The sequence below is a fragment of the Gallus gallus genome, chromosome 11 (assembly GCF_016699485.2).
Source record: "Gallus gallus isolate bGalGal1 chromosome 11, bGalGal1.mat.broiler.GRCg7b, whole genome shotgun sequence".
In the NCBI taxonomy this organism is placed as follows: domain Eukaryota; kingdom Metazoa; phylum Chordata; class Aves; order Galliformes; family Phasianidae; genus Gallus; species Gallus gallus.
The window spans coordinates 5,473,813-5,489,820 of record NC_052542.1 but is presented as its reverse complement, the minus strand read 5'-3'; the positions used below and the strand labels follow the sequence as shown (position 1 = coordinate 5,489,820).

General features: G+C 37.2%; 1 long non-coding RNA gene across 8 annotated transcripts in view; it reads right to left on the bottom strand.

Annotated features, from left to right (window-relative positions):
• The window catches only part of LOC100858601, a 126,831-nt gene that overhangs the window by 73,223 nt on the left and 37,600 nt on the right, over positions 1-16,008 (bottom strand). For all 8 annotated transcript variants that reach the window (XR_005862883.2, XR_006931240.1, XR_005862884.2 and 5 more), the window contains one exon: positions 12,971-13,071. This is a non-coding gene — a long non-coding RNA (uncharacterized LOC100858601). The remainder of the gene's footprint in view (positions 1-12,970; positions 13,072-16,008) is intronic.

The following is a 16,008-nucleotide window of genomic DNA, read 5'->3' as shown; positions in this document are numbered from 1 at the left end:
TATCATTCTGGCACTCCTGCAGGACTGCCTCCCAAGGGACTCTGTCATCCAGTCTCCTAAACAGGCCAAACTCTGCCCTAAGAAGTCCAAGATGGCAGATGTGCTAATCCCTCTTCTTTCTGGTATAACGATCAGAGTACAAAAAAGAGAGTTGATTGTGCCACAACCAGAAGCACAGAGGAAAATAATACAGGGTTTAACTTTGCTTGAATTTTTGTATGCATTAAAGCAGAGAGAGGAGTTAGCATGACTTCCTTAGAGTCCAGAATTCTGCTGACATTTATTCCAGGCATGTTGAAGTGCAGTCGGAAATTGAAGCTTTGTTCAATTTTACTTCTAATAACGCTGTTTTTTTTTTTTTTTCCACACTCATTGTGGAAAGAATTTGCCTCACAAAATTGCCCTTTTCCTCACATTGCTTGTCTAGTTGCTTTGTCTTCCTCAGGTTTTGTGGAATAGGAATGTTCATGCAGTACTGACTTTACAGTCATCAAGACCTGAAAAAACACTGTGTGACATTAGGAGGCAGATTATGAGCTGATTTTTTAGATTGTGCAGTCAAATAAAAAACAGTAGATTAGCCTAATAGAGTGTCTTTTTGTTCATATTTTCCTATTCTTAAAAAATAAAATTGTTTTTCAGGTTTCAGAAGTGAAGGAATAGAAATCAAAGTAAGAAATGTTCCCAATATTCTTGGAACACGCAATTCTTCATATTACTACTTTTTATGGGAGTAAATGTCAATCATCAATCTTCAAAAATGTCATAAACACCCACACATGCTATTTCAAAGATACCTAATGTGGGATATATAATACCATATTTCAAACTGGATTCAAAGCTTTTCATCTATCTAATAGTTAAGAACCAGGAAAAACACAAACATCAAATGAAATGAAATATATTTGTTGATGCTAACTGCAAATATTCATTTTATAAAATTTAATAGTCTATTACACATCCAGTCAAAAATATATTTTTATGTCTGAATGATGGTAGAGATCTCAGAAATGCCTTCATCCATACAGATCCACTGATTCCAGCAGGTGACCTCCTAAGCAGGACTAATCTTAAAATGCACGTTATGCATGGCTTATTGATTTCTGATAAGATCTTACTGATCTGATCTCAGTATTGATCAAGACTTTATAATCCACATATTTGACAAGCTCATGTTTATGGAAGGTACTCCTTCTCCAAAACAGCACAGATATTCATAGGGATCACATCACAGCTTCTACTACTTTATAAATTCTACTAAGCACGGTACATCAAAGGGGGCAATGATGCACATCACATAGATTCTAACCATATTACTAAATTATTGTGAAAAGTAATCAGCAACAGTATATTTTGGAGATGCACAGAAAAGTTCTTTCTTGACTTAATTGACCAAGAAAGAACCCCTGCAAAAAGGTCTACTGAGCAATTAAGGGAGAGTTGTAAGCGTTTTCACACAATCCTATGTGGAGTGACTGATGAGAAAACACTGCAAATAAAAACACACAATGACGTTAGGAGAAATTATTAAGAGAACAGAAAACACTAAAGTGATGTGTTCTGTGATCATCAGTGACGTTGGTATAGGAAGGCTTTAAAGTACCTGGACTGCTGTTTCAAAATATTCAAACCTTAGCCATGTCCAAGTCCATAGGCACACAGTGGGTAGAGGCTAAATAAAAGGAATTACAGATTCAAACAGTAATTAAGCTAACACTCTCTTTTTTTCATCTCTCTTATTTGCAGAATGTTTAACATCACATGAGGAGCCTAGGATCACAGCACAGACATGGAAGAAATGCCCCTGCTTCCCTGTTGGCTTGAGCAGGCAGTTGGGGCCACACCAGCTCCACATGTGGCTCCACATGGCTCGTCTCACTGACCCTGTACATTAACAGAGCTACGGGGCCTCTAAAAAATACTGGATATATTTCTCCCTCTCCGACATCAGCTTTCAATGAGTGCATTATTTATTCATTAGTACTACATTCAAAGTGCTGTTTCCCTTGTTACTTGGTGAAATAAATGAAAGAACAGCAATATCATTCTAAATCCCAATTTACAGCTCTTAGAAGCCCCAGATGACTGAAACATAAAATTCTTCTTACCTTCTCCCCCAGTGCTTTTCTGCCTTGCATCTGATTGAGATAATAACTGCCTACTGCAAGGAGCTAAAGGCAGATCTGGCAGCCTTAACTTGACCAGAGTGATCTATTATAACCATCAGCAGTCACCAAGCAGGAGGAAGATCACTCCTCCACTTAATATCCCAAGCCTGGATCAGAGGATATGTGTACCTACAAGTAAATTTCTTCTCTACTGAAAGGCTGAGTTCAGAAAATAAGGGAGATTGAATTGTCAGAAAGCGTGCCACAGAGACAAAAACAGCTCACAGACTTGGGGAATTCTTCACTTCCTTGTTTGGTCACTTATAATATAGAAAACAAAATATTTTTCTATAAAATGCAGACCCGATTGCTTCCTAAATCTTGATTTATTTTGCGAGACACTCTAAAATGCCACTGTTTCTCATGTGCAGCTAAGTTTCTCATGACTGTAACAAATAGTTCAGTGTTTTCAGCACTCATTAACCTCCCCTGGCTCAATTGCAGACTTTCTCTCTGTTTCTGTGCTGTTGTACTGAAACACAGTAAAATGCAGGCAATTAAAATAGAAGGTAGTTTTCAAATCTGATAGCATTAGAACAAACTCAGGTGCTGTTCTTATTATGGGAGAATTACAGGTTTTATTATAAAAAAAATTTGACTCAAACTGGATTTGAGGTCCTAATCCCTGATAATCTTGATACATCATATTTGTGAGGACAATCCTAAATCCAAATACTTATACATTAGAACAAATGGATTTCAAATGGTTTGCAGTTTAAAAAAAAAAAAAAATCCCAAGATTTTAAGCCCCACCTGCTGATTTTCAGCATCCTGTCTCCTGAACACTGGCAGCACAGCAGAGTGGCTGTCAGAACCAGCCCTTAAATTAGATGCTGCAGGGGAAACTTCACTTTGGACTGCCCTACTGTTAGCACTGGAGAGCTTTTGCAAGCTATTCCACCATACTTTAACATGTTTCAAGGGCCTTGCTTCATCAGGGTGGCAGGTGGGTAATTTTCAAAGTTGTTAAGCACCCACTTCTGACTTCTGTACTGATTTAGATCCCAAAAAGCTCTATTTGCCATTGAAGAGCAATTGTTAAAGGCAATATTATCTATCACCTCTCACCTTTCAATTCCCTACGAACAGCTTTTGACTATTAAGATAGTCAGGTTACTTCAGTACCAGAAAACATGAATGTCTTTCCAGAATATTCAGATTTGCAAGGAAATAGCAGATGCTTGACCTGCACAGATGTGTACATGTGTGAACGTATGGGAAAGAATACACTTATGTGTAAGAGGGTGACAGTCTACTAGGATGGGGCCCCTGCTGCTCACTTAATTGTTTAAAGACACTGAGCTACTTTCAAACAGGCAGTAAAATATTAGCTGTTTAGGAGATGCACACATGTCAGCTATAACTCTAGAGGAAAATCGAGTATAAATCTACTATTTGAGCAGGATGCTCGAAGAGGCTAAAGTAGGCAGAGTTAAATTAAACTAAGGTCATAATGTAACCACTGCTAAGACAGAATCAGGCAGCAAAATCCCAAACTGCTTTAGGACACAAAAAGTGTTAGTTTATCTTGAGATTTAGCATGAACTATGTGGCAACGGCATTGTTTCAATTATGAAACAATTCACATTTCAGCTGACACATGATGAAGCTTGCTACTTGCCTAGTACATAATTTAAGGTAAAAGAAAAGAGGTTGTTTTATCATGATCTATCATATCTTCATCTATTGTTCTGCAATCCATTTGCATACCTAAAGGGAAATGGCCTTTTTAATTTCTTTCCCTTCTCCTAATCATCTGAGGCCTATTAAGAAGTGTTCTATATCCTGTAAGCGGACAATTTATACAGTGTGCACCCTTAGGCTATAGCCATTACAAACAAGCTAAAAACTCCTTTACAACAAATGATTAGCATGGGAAGACACCATTCATAATTAACTTTTTTTTAATGCTAGTGTTGGCAGATGGTCCCCGACATTGAAACATGGCCTGCACCTTTCCTCCAAACAGAAAAGGGCAGATTTAGAAGAAAAAGTGAAATATTTTCAAGACTGGAATAAACATACTTCTCAACTTTTCATGAATTTGTCCAAGTTAAAAACTAGATTCAAAGACATCAGAAAGAAAATAAATCCCATTAGCTTCTGATCTGGACCTAACTTCACAAATCACAAATAAAATATTGGCTGGAAGAACTGCTTTTTTCATCATTTTCCATAATGGTAATTCTTGAGGCATCTTAAAGCAGACAGATAGTGCAGGTGGATTTGAATATCATTAGCTTTTCTAATGCAGTAAATAAATGAGAATTCTAGTTGTAGCTCCATCTTATTGCAAGTTCTCCTGCATCCACAGAAAGACAGCCAACAACTTCATTTTTCACTTACTCATGTATTTACTTACTGTTTACATGTTACTTTTCAGTACTTTATCTGCTACGATTTCTGATGTGATTGAGTTGCTGGCATCCCTACAAACTCCTCCAGACTGAGATCAAGCCAAGCAGGCTGTTATTTCTGTGGCCTGTGCCAGCATTTTCTTGATGGTGACAGAATAATCCTAAATACTACATAACAAATTCCTAAATTAAGAGTAAATAGAGCTTTTCATGTCATGACTCAGAATAATCTGACCCTTCTTTCAGCTCTGTAAGAAAATAGCAGGCTGCATTTTTATATATGATCTCTAGAATGTGACCCATTCAGAAGACTACACTGTGTTTTGAATGCTGGTACTGATACCCAAAGTCATAGATTTCCCAACCATTTGGATTTAAGCACACAAAAACATTAAGTCTTCAGATGAATAGGAAAGGCAAAGTCTTATTAAAGACTCAGCTCTAGCCACAGTTTATATACCTGTGTTTTATAGTCATTCCTACACTTGACAGGATGACACATTTATCATAGCCTCCTAGAGCCAACATCTAAGGCAGCTGGACTTTCTCCAAGGCAGACATGACATTCTGTACACAACTTTCACGTACATGGTTGCCACAGATTGCCACACAAAGTTGGAGGCCATAGTAAATTTTCACTGGCTTTTGACTCCATCCAAGTGTACAGTCTACAGGCTTTATGAAGTTCTTGCTGTTGACTTCAGGTGGTTTTCTCCTGTTGGCTCGTACGGAAGTATAAAAGGCATTATGTGCTATATTAGAACCTCCAAAAGAAAGAGGGAACGTTCAGTCTCTGAACTCTTTCCTGTCCACTGGAGATAATATCTGATTTTAAGGGGCAGAGTTAGGAGTTGCCACTTCCAAGCAACAAATGTGTATGGAAAAGGAACTTCCCAATGTGATAAGTTTCACTTACATCTGTGTAACAGTCAGAAAGATCAGCACAATGGAATGGTGTTACAGGAGATGCAATGACAAGGGAACAAGTGCAATCGATAGAAAGGTGTTACGAAGAAAAAAGGAAAGTGCTCACCCATCCCTGAAGATCTAGGCTCGCAAAGAAAACTCCATAAGGGAGGGATCTCCAACCAGAGCACCTTCCCCAGTGGCAGTCAGCCCTTAAATGAGGTCTAAGAGAGGTACAGCCAGGAACCACCCCTTCTGGTCACACAGTTGAGTTGCCTTCACCTGTGCTCCCAGGGCTGACTGGATTCTTTCTCCAGATGCTCAATTGGTGGTTCAGGCTGTGATTCAACAGTTACCATACACATCTGCCTCAATAGGGTTTTGGGGATCTCTAGAGCTCCTTAGCATTGTTTTGCTATTCTTTTCCCATTGTGCCAAAGCCTCCTTGCCTGAGCAAATCTTTTGAAACACCAATGGAAAAGCTGATTTCACTCAAAGTTCAACCTAGATTAAATCATCAGTTTAACGACCATTCAACATGGATTCCCATATCAAGCCAAGGAGTTTCATCTAACTTGGAAAAAATAAAGCTTTTGAGTTTTCAAGTTTTATCCTTCATCACATATGTCTCTACCAACAGTGACTACTGAAAGACTGCTTTTCTGGCCACTCACTCTGTATTCAGTGGTTGTCTCTTGTCTTTTTCTCTTTCTTTTCAGCCATGGAATAGCAGCTTTCTCTCTTCCCTCACAGACAGACACTTAAAATTCACACTACAATTATACTAGACCATAACAATATACAGGTAAAGCAGATGTTGGGAGCGAGCTACTTGACAGAGGCTCTTTATCTGTTTGGAAGACTTAACAAACTGCAGAAGCTGAGGTCATCAAAACCTCTCAATCATGTTGCAGGTTGGTGCCAACAGCTGTAATAGAAACTGATGTTGTAAAACATGCTAAACATGCCAAGCCCAAGTTTCAGACAAGGCAGTCTGTTACAAGATTATTTTGTACTTGAACATTACGTAGCAGTGTGCTCAGTGTTATTTATGCTGTTCTTAATGCTAATAACCAGAAACTCTACTTCATTTTTTCAAGGATGAATGTAAAGTCTGTTTTTTCATGATTGCTATTGCTCTCAGTTCCAGTTAGATAGAACGCAGGTACTGAAATTGGATTTTACAATTTGGGTCTTTCTTGAAAAATACTAATTATTACAAGACTGTGGGGGAGAGAGAAAATAAATTTATGACCTTCCTCAGACTCTTACTTAGTACTTTGTACCTCTAGTTCAGAGTTAGTCTAGAATTCCATAAAAGCATGAATGGTTTCCAAGAAAAATACAGAATAAAATTGATTGATTAGATAAAAGGCAGGATTTCAGATCCTGACAAACAGATAGAACACATGTAGATTGCTTTATAGGTAAACAATTTTGTAGTATATTCAAGAAAAGAAAGTAAACAGAAAAGAGAGAGAGGCAACTCTACATGGTTTTCCTGGGACACCACTGCGGCAGAGCCGAAGGGTCAGATTCCAACATCTAATACACAGCACGTATTGCCACACAAGACTAAAAAAATCTGCTGACACTCGTAAAGTGCCACATGTTTGGATTTCCAACAAGATCTCACAACAAGCTGTGTTACTGAAAGTCGTTATTTCCTTTGGGGGAAAAATGTCTCTAGTGATGTTAAAACTCAGGGCAGGATGTACTACAGTGTCAGGATAACTCGCCAGGGAGCATTTCTGCCTCAGGGCCAGGAGGCTGTATACAAATTCTGCACCTGGACAGGAGGGCGAGGGGAAGCAGGGATGAAGTTTATTCAAAAACTGCACAGAATGAGTTGGCTGTGGACAATGACATACTGACAAATCCTGAGAGAGATGGTAGACAGGACCATGCAATTCTCCTGTTGTGTACACATCTCAGAACTCTCCTGTGCAGAAAGTAAATCTGTGAGATGCTCATGCATCTCAGATGCATGCCTTTTCAAAGGTGTACACTAAGCTACAAGATCTACAGGTTTTCTGCCAGAGACCCATGCATCAGCTAGTCTGCATTTCTCTAAAATCACAGCCTAAAGAACCTCATCTAATATTTTTCTGCATGTGTGGTATGTACCAGTTTATTTTTTCTGAAATATGGAAGAAGAAAATGAGCAGAAGCACTGAATCAGCTTGCTGATTGTTCATCGTGTTTTCAAATTGAAGGGCTAGTTGCCAGATGTTCTTAGATGTCTTATACTTTATGTCACAGAAAATTATTTCTTTCTATATGCAGAAAAGTCAATTGAAATACTGTCTCAAAGACAGCTCAAAGGCTGGTGAGAACAACCAGGGGCAGGTGTTTTACAATATGCTACCTGCACTAGTCTGGCTAAATTCATTTTTTATGAAGCAGCTGGAAGTGGTCAGCAGCAGATAGCTCACAAAGATCCATGAAAAACACACTTAAAAAGCCCTGAGCATCAATACATTTGTACTTCTCAAGGATACAGGTATATCAGAACTGAAATTGAGTGCTTTTTCTGCCTTTTCAAGTAATATCCATTCAGGAGCCACCATATACCAAGAAAGGAATATGATATTATCCTTGCATCAGTCCCACACATCTTACTAAAATGGAGTTTAAAATTTTACATGTGTAAACACTATAGCCAATAGCATGTAGTTGGATATTTTAGCCAATTTAAGGCTTGGCTTGGAGTTGACAAGTCTTCCCACTGGTATTAGTGGGCTTTTTAACATGAATACCAACAATACCTAGTCACACATTGACTAAACATCACTTTGATGCAATTAGGATTTGAAATTCAGACCTTATTCAGTAACGTGCAATAATTTATATTCAAAATTGCATATTCATTTTTTGAAGCAAGAAAAGCCCACATACTTACATTTCTGACTTTTGTTCAATTTAGTACATTAAATTCTGCCAGTAACATGCCTTTCTCCTACCAAAAGAAACTTGCAAAATATCTTGTCCACTGACTTCCAGCTTCAAGTGGAAGAAGAAATACTATGAACATAACGGTGCACTTCTCTACATATATCCAATTTTCAACAGTACTGTTGATTTCAGTCATGTGGTATTGCTGAAATACATAGAAGGCTTACCAGAAAACTCACTAAAGACAACACAGAAACTCATTAACAAAAAAAGATAAATTTAAAATTATCACTAGGAATCATATCTTCTCTCATAAAACCCTCATAATTGGCTTATATATTTCTGCATATTTACAATTAATAAAACCCTTGGTTGAACAAAGTAATTTGTACTAGAAATATATACTTTATGTCTTAAAGAGACATTTTATTTTATATATTAAAAATATTTATATACTTGCAAACTTCTTAGGGACATAAATTTGCTTCTCATGCATGTGCTTAATCAAATGGGAAAAAGCTGTGAAATCATTTACTGTATAAATCTCTCAATTTCTATTAAAACACCTGGATATTATAAATAAACCAGCAAAGGATTTTGAACCAGGATCAGATGGAGTTCCTGATCTGTTTTTATTAGACTGATTATGCATTAATTTTATATACATATATGCTGCTAGGACACTATTACTGTAAATATAAGAAAAATGAAGGCTCCCTGATATATACACTGGATACGTATGCACATATTCTACTGAGTAAATTTAATGTATTCATTAACGTTATAGAGAGTGAGACACAAAATTACAAGACAATCTAGGCTTAAAAGCCCCATCTAGTGATTTTTGCACATGTCTTAATTCCTGTGACCATCCTACATCCTTGTGCTCTTAAAGCTGATTTCCTGTTTGTACTGCAGAAAGAGCTCAGAGCCTGTGCTTTGTTTATCCTTTTAGTGGGACATAATTTAGCAGGACTACCTCAGTACATAAAGATCTCATATTACATATTTCAGGTTAAATAAAAGAACAGTTTTCCATGAAAATGTATCTAAAGACCTTACCCAAAGCATAAGGATAGCAATCCAAAGTATTCCAAATTCACTGGACCTTGGAAGCTTCATAAAAGCCTGCTTTTAGCTTCACCTGAACCATGTATTTAAACTTCAGACAGACATGTGTACAGTGCTATCACCAATAGGGCTGAGAATAGGAGATTTAGGACTCATAATTGGATAGTATTTTTCCTCATGGCCTTGGGTACCACGATAATTGAGATTTAGTTGTGTTTTACACTTTTTTTTTTCAACAAATAGAAACGATGAGAAGTAAAGGGAAAGGGCACAGTCCAACATGTTATGAAGTAACATTATGAAGCTCTTGAAGAACATTGTTGGAAAAATAAATCTGCTCCTCTTGTTTTCATAAGTGTCATGATAACGAGCTTTGCACTGGGGGAGTTTAAGACAGAATGGGAGGACTGACATTATGAAATCATCAGTTACATAGGTATACTCCCCCTTTTTAATAAAGTACATCTAATATTTCTCTGTGCAGTTTGGGCTCTATTTCTTCAGTTATGCAGTTGTAAATGAGAACAACAAAACTCCGACAAAAGATAAATAAGAACCTTATAACTGTTCCCTTATGTCCATGGAGACTAATGACATGAGAGCTGTATACAATTGTTTGAACAGACACTAATATAATTTCTTTAAACTAAATTTGCTTTTTCTATGTCTTTTTCAGTGATGAGCTGGAAAGAACAGAAACGATAGATTTAAAAAATATACATGTGCATGCACACAAATACATACAACACATGCAAATATATATAGCATGGGTCTTACTGTTTCTCAGTGTATCAGATTTGCAATCCTAGACCTCAGACTTTCAGCTCCTTATGGCAGGAATTACTTTATGGCTCTGTCATTTAAGTCAGTGAAATTAGTTATGAATCTTTGGATAAACAGATGCGTAACAGCATGGAAGGATGTAAAATTAGTGATGAAAAAGTGAAGCCATTAGCATATGTATTTGTAATTTACTTAATAAAGGCAAAAATCTAGTGAATCAATCCACTGCTTGGTATAGAATGGCACAGCTTAGTGACATGAATGGAACTGTGGAGATGGAATTTGAAAATACTGATTATTTCTTGTTTGTCAGATGACTAATTAAAAAACCTACAAAAAAGAAAAGAAACCAATACAACTGAATGGGAATACATTATTAAGAAAAAAAACTCACTAAAAATGACACTTAACTTGAGAAAAACAAGTAAAAGGGTAAAAAATAAATTAGATACCCAAGGATTATTATCCAAAGATACTCCAAATACACCTTATGATGAATTCAGTTCCCTTCAGCAAACAAAATTTAAATATTCCTTACAAAAGAGAAGAATAAAGATGATTCACCCGAGAGTAACTGATGCCCAGCTGCTAGCACAATTCCTTAAGACATGAAAGTCTTTGGTTAATGTTCAGTTTGCCTGATTCAGTGCATGGGAAGAAATGCAGTCTTCCTAACTCAAAGTACTGTGAGATGAGAATGATCCTTTTTCTGTGCAATGATAAACAGGGTGATCATGTATGGTGGGTTATCACCAACTGGAGGAGAACTGGAGTACACATAATGCTGTGGAAGGGTGACAGTGCTTCCTTGAGGGTAGGCAAAGTGGGATATGCCTGAGCCACAGCATCTCACAGCATTTATTTGGTAAAGGAGGACACAACCCTCAAGTAGCTCTGTGAACTTAGCCTTTCATTTCCTTGGCTTCCATTACAATGCACAAACCCAAAACATTTAGAAACGTCAAAACAGTTCATTTTGACATTTTCAAAATGAAGCATTTCAACATTGTGTTGAAACGTTTTTGTCAGTTTTGTTTCTACTCAGAGAATTTGTCAAATAGTTCCAGCCACTCTGAAACTTCTTTGTTCAGAAATAAATGCTGCATTGATTTTTCCCTTTTTTGTTCAGCTTTGATTTTCAAGTAGCTTAGCCACTACCCTACTTATGCCTGGTAAAATTTTTTGTTCTAGTTCATTTCAAATTGCAATTTAACGTAAAAGGCTTATTGCAATATGCAATGCTAAAGACCGTTTAGTCAACACAAACCCTATAGATGTTTAGGAGATCCTATGATGTTTAGAAGAACACAAGATGTGTAACATTTTGCTAATTGAATAAGTCAGGTTTTATTAGTTAGCAGCATCCTTCCATTTCCCACTAAAGTCAATATATTTACATATATATAAAGCTTCAATTTACAGGCTGTAAACAGCCAAAATATTGCAATGCAATTAATAATTGCTAGTGTATTTACATGGAAATTATTCAGCAATTGATATTTTACAGGAAAGTGTAACAGGTAGGTTTGGTCTCACAAGGTAATCTTCTGAACAACTTACTTCCTAGAGCTCAGAAGCACCGGACTTCGGAACACAGCTTCACATTGGTATAAGGTTATAATCTACCATTTTGAAAAAAATACCTCTATACCTGTAGATGTATTTTTCACTTAGCCTTGTTAAACCACAGACTGTAGCTTTGAGTCAACAGTAGACAAACGAAAAGGACCACAATGATCATTGAGTTTCAACCGCCCTGCTATGTGCAGGGTCGCCAACCACCAGACCAGGCTGCCCAGAGCCACATCCAGCCTGGCCTCGAATGACTCCCGGGATGGGGCATCCACAACCTCCTTTTTGCAAATAAAATAATTTGCAAATAAATGCCATGCTCTTATGGTTAATGTGGTTTGTCTAGAGAACAGAGCAGAAATGCCAGTTTCATACCTTCCTATAGCAGGAAAAGAGTTTTAAAATGTGTTTTGCAAGCTTTTCTGAAACATTCTTATACATACAAAAGAACCTGGCAGAGACTGTATAAATGATGGCATAAGAGCACATGCAGTCAGGCTAGCTAACTGGTAACTAGCTGAAAAGTCAACTTAAATCCCAGACTAAAGGTTCTCCTGACCCTTTTCAGCCATGCTCAAACATGAGCACACGCTTCTCAACACATAGCTACCTCTTCCTTTCAATAGATGCGTGCTGACTAAAGTAGCAGTAGTATTTTGAAATATAAAGAGAGATGGAACTTGAGGCTGCTTAAAGACATACTCAGTGTTAAACAAGGAAAATAAAAAACAAAATAAAATTTAGTTATTGAAACCACTGGAAATTCATAATCAGTTTTATTAATGTTACTATTATTAATCCTCTTCACTGGGGTTACTTTGCTGATTCTGTAATTATCATTATCAATATCTCTTCCATTGAAATGACAGAAAAAATAAAGAAAGCAGAAGATTTTGTTCTGAATAGAAGAAAACAAGTCTCCATTACAACCATGCTCTAATGCCTAATGAAGTCAAGGGGCAATTCCACAGTCTTCAAGGTCCTCGGGTATTCAGTTCCTAAATTAAACTCTCAGCAGCAATTTTCCTATGATCTACTCAAGCTTCAGTGCTTCATAGAGGTGTATATATAAGTATATAATATATATATAAAATACATCTAATCATGTTTATCATGTTAGCAATTATGCATTTTATCAACTTTATTATTATTTTTTTGTATCCTCAATGAAATCTTGCAGTCTTACAAATCAGGAAATTTTGCAAATATGAGCTGTACCTGGAAATCACTGCAGAACATTGGAGAAAGGCTGGAGATCATAAAACACAAAGGCTCAGCCCCAGCTTGCAGGGTTTGAGGCTTGGAGACATCATCACAGTCTGCAATGAGGAGGAAGACATTTGTGTGACTGAATCATAAAGATATTTTGTGTTTCTCAAAACTACGTGATTACTCAGGAATTTCAGTATTGAGCACATTCTCAGCTGTGTTTGGGATCAGCATCCTATGTTGCCACTGATATTTTCTCCAGAAATGTACACTAGTATAGTCCTCTATAATCAATAATCAGAAGGGACGTCTGCAATAAAATTAAATTTGCTAACTGAAATTCACAAGCCTAACTGTGAGAGATTCTTGTAAAACATCTGTCTTCAAAGAACACAGCAGGAAAGTTCAAAGATTATAAAGAAAGGAATTAAGCTGTGTTTCAACATTTCTGAAAAAATTTGCTGCTTTTAAGCTTCTCTTATCATCATTCATTAATTTATTTCCTCGCTCAGACCCTCATGAGAGTAAAGTAAGACCTTTTGCCCCACATCCCAACACAGTCACTGTCCAGAAGATTATTTTTAGGTTTGTGCTTGTTGCTCAGAGCTACAAGAACATGCCTAGCCTGAGAACCAAGCATGGGGCAGTTCCTTGCATTGACTGGTAACTGTTAGCAATATGAGCAAAAGACATTGCACGGCTGGTGCCAAAGCTTTGAACAAAATTACTTCCTTTAACACACCGCCACCTTAATTATGTGCTGGGGAACATAAAGCAGGTCAGACAATTTGTACTGGGACATCATAATTCCATCAGTATAATGCTGACATTGCTAAAGATTTATGAATGGAATGTCGTAATTATTTTTTTAGTAAACATATCAAGTTTCACTAATGGGGGGGCTGGAAGTACTAATTAGTAGTTTTTTTTTTTCTTTGCATTGTATCATATAAGATGTGGGGAAAAGAGGGCGGAGGGGAAGGATCTGTGACAAAAACAAGCACACACACAATTTATGTATGGCCTGTAATTCAAGCAGATGTTCCATAAGGGCTGCAGGGATTAAAGCCTTTCTGCACGTAATTCCATTTGCTAACTGCCTTCTGTTTGCTCAGACCTTCCAGGCTGTGATGGACTTTTGCTAAGCTAGGTTTATTTAAAAGCAGAAATGAACAGAAGAAAAAGAATCTTAAAAATTTCTGCTAAGTACCAGGGTTTGGCAGCTTGACTGTGGTTCTTTAGCCTTTAACCAGCTGGGGGATTCCACTGGAAGTTCTGGTGGAATTCCTACAACTGTGTCTAACAAGCTACGACTCTGGCAGAGCGCCTGTTAGAAATCCAGTCAAAACAGCACTTGGCCATGGTAGGCACTTACATGCTGTAACAGCACCCAAAAAAAAAAAAAAAGAAAAGAAAAAAAGAAAAAAAGGTATCTATACTAGGTCTGAATAATTCATATTAATCATGTCTTCCCATGGTGTCCTTGCTCAAAGATACGCCAAGATGAACAAGGAGCTCAAACAGAAGAAAGAAGGAAATCCAGGTAAGTGAGGTAGTTAGACTACAGGCTCTGGCAGAACATCCCAAAATTACCATTTTCTAATCCTTGCCTGACAGACACACTGCATTCAAAATGAAAGGAATTGAAAAAACTTCTCACATAAACAGAGAGTTCCAAAGCTTTCACCAAAAATTCTGTTCATGTGTCTAAAGAAAATCCTTTCCTCCACAGTGGTGTCATTCCACCTCGACATCATCACAAAAACTCAGTGTTTTCACCATGTAACATCCAAAGATATCTGCAGGCAAAATGTTTTCTCTGCGCTACGTTGTAGACAAATACTGGAAGGAAATTGAGATAATTATTGTAGCAAGGAGGAACTAATCAAGACTGCAGGTCTGTATTGATTCTTCCTCATTCTTGAAAACCAGAAAAATACAACAAAATAATCTTTCATCATCACAACTCTGTCTGAGGAACTTCCTTCTGAGGAAGGAACAACAAAACACCCATGAACAAACCCTTGCGTGCTGCTATGGCTTTACAAATGCTTGGGACAATTAGCACACAGCCCTTGTATGGTCTCCTAAGTAATGCTCCAGTTCTACACAGAGGGAGGCAGAAAATTTGCAACTCCATCTGCAAATCACTCCTATGGTTTTACATACATAATTTCTAGGACACTTTTATCCATGTGTACGGATAAGGGATGTATACAATCTGGTTTAGGAAAACTTTCTAAAATCATTTTTTATGGTTTCTCTGTTTCATAAAACATCCTGAATTGATTGCACAAACACTGCGGACATTTAGCAGCATACACCTCAGAGCATCTCAGAACTTCTTAAAATATCTTTGTAATGAAAGAACTAAAAGTAAACAGGTCAAGGACATGATCCTATAAATGTGACAGCAAATGTACAGTGAAAGGAGAGACTTCTGCTCTCAGAATAAAGATTAACATTAAATCTTTATCCAGAGATGGGCTTTCAATTATCCTTATATTAGAGCACTTCCAAAGAAATCTGGATAGGATCCAGATAGCTCAGGATCACTTATTTTCTCTGAAAAGGCTTTTAATATATTGTTAATCACAGACACTCCCATCCTCCAGTACTTCAGATTTGTGACAGAAATTTTCTTTCTTACATGAATTAGCCAGCTGCAGCACCTGTTCTTACATTCACTTTTCATATTTCACTATTGATTTGAAGCTTTGTGTAACAGCTTATGGGCACATTACCTAACTGTAGTCTTCCTGCTGATGCTTTCATCTTCACTGACTATAGAGTGAAAAACATTACAGGATAATTGCGTGCTTCAATAATATCAATATGAGTACCTCACAGAAAGGATGGCTTTTGCTCTACATTTTCTCTTTTCTTGTTTTGTAACCTCCTTTTTGTCCCAGTGATCTAGAATAGGTAAGGCCTATTTTTCGTTACTGAGGAATTGAAATTGTAGTTACTGGCAGAAACATCTCTGCAAAGCAGGCCTTTGCCATCCCAAGCTGAGGTATCAGAAAGATTTGTTCTACAGGATAGGC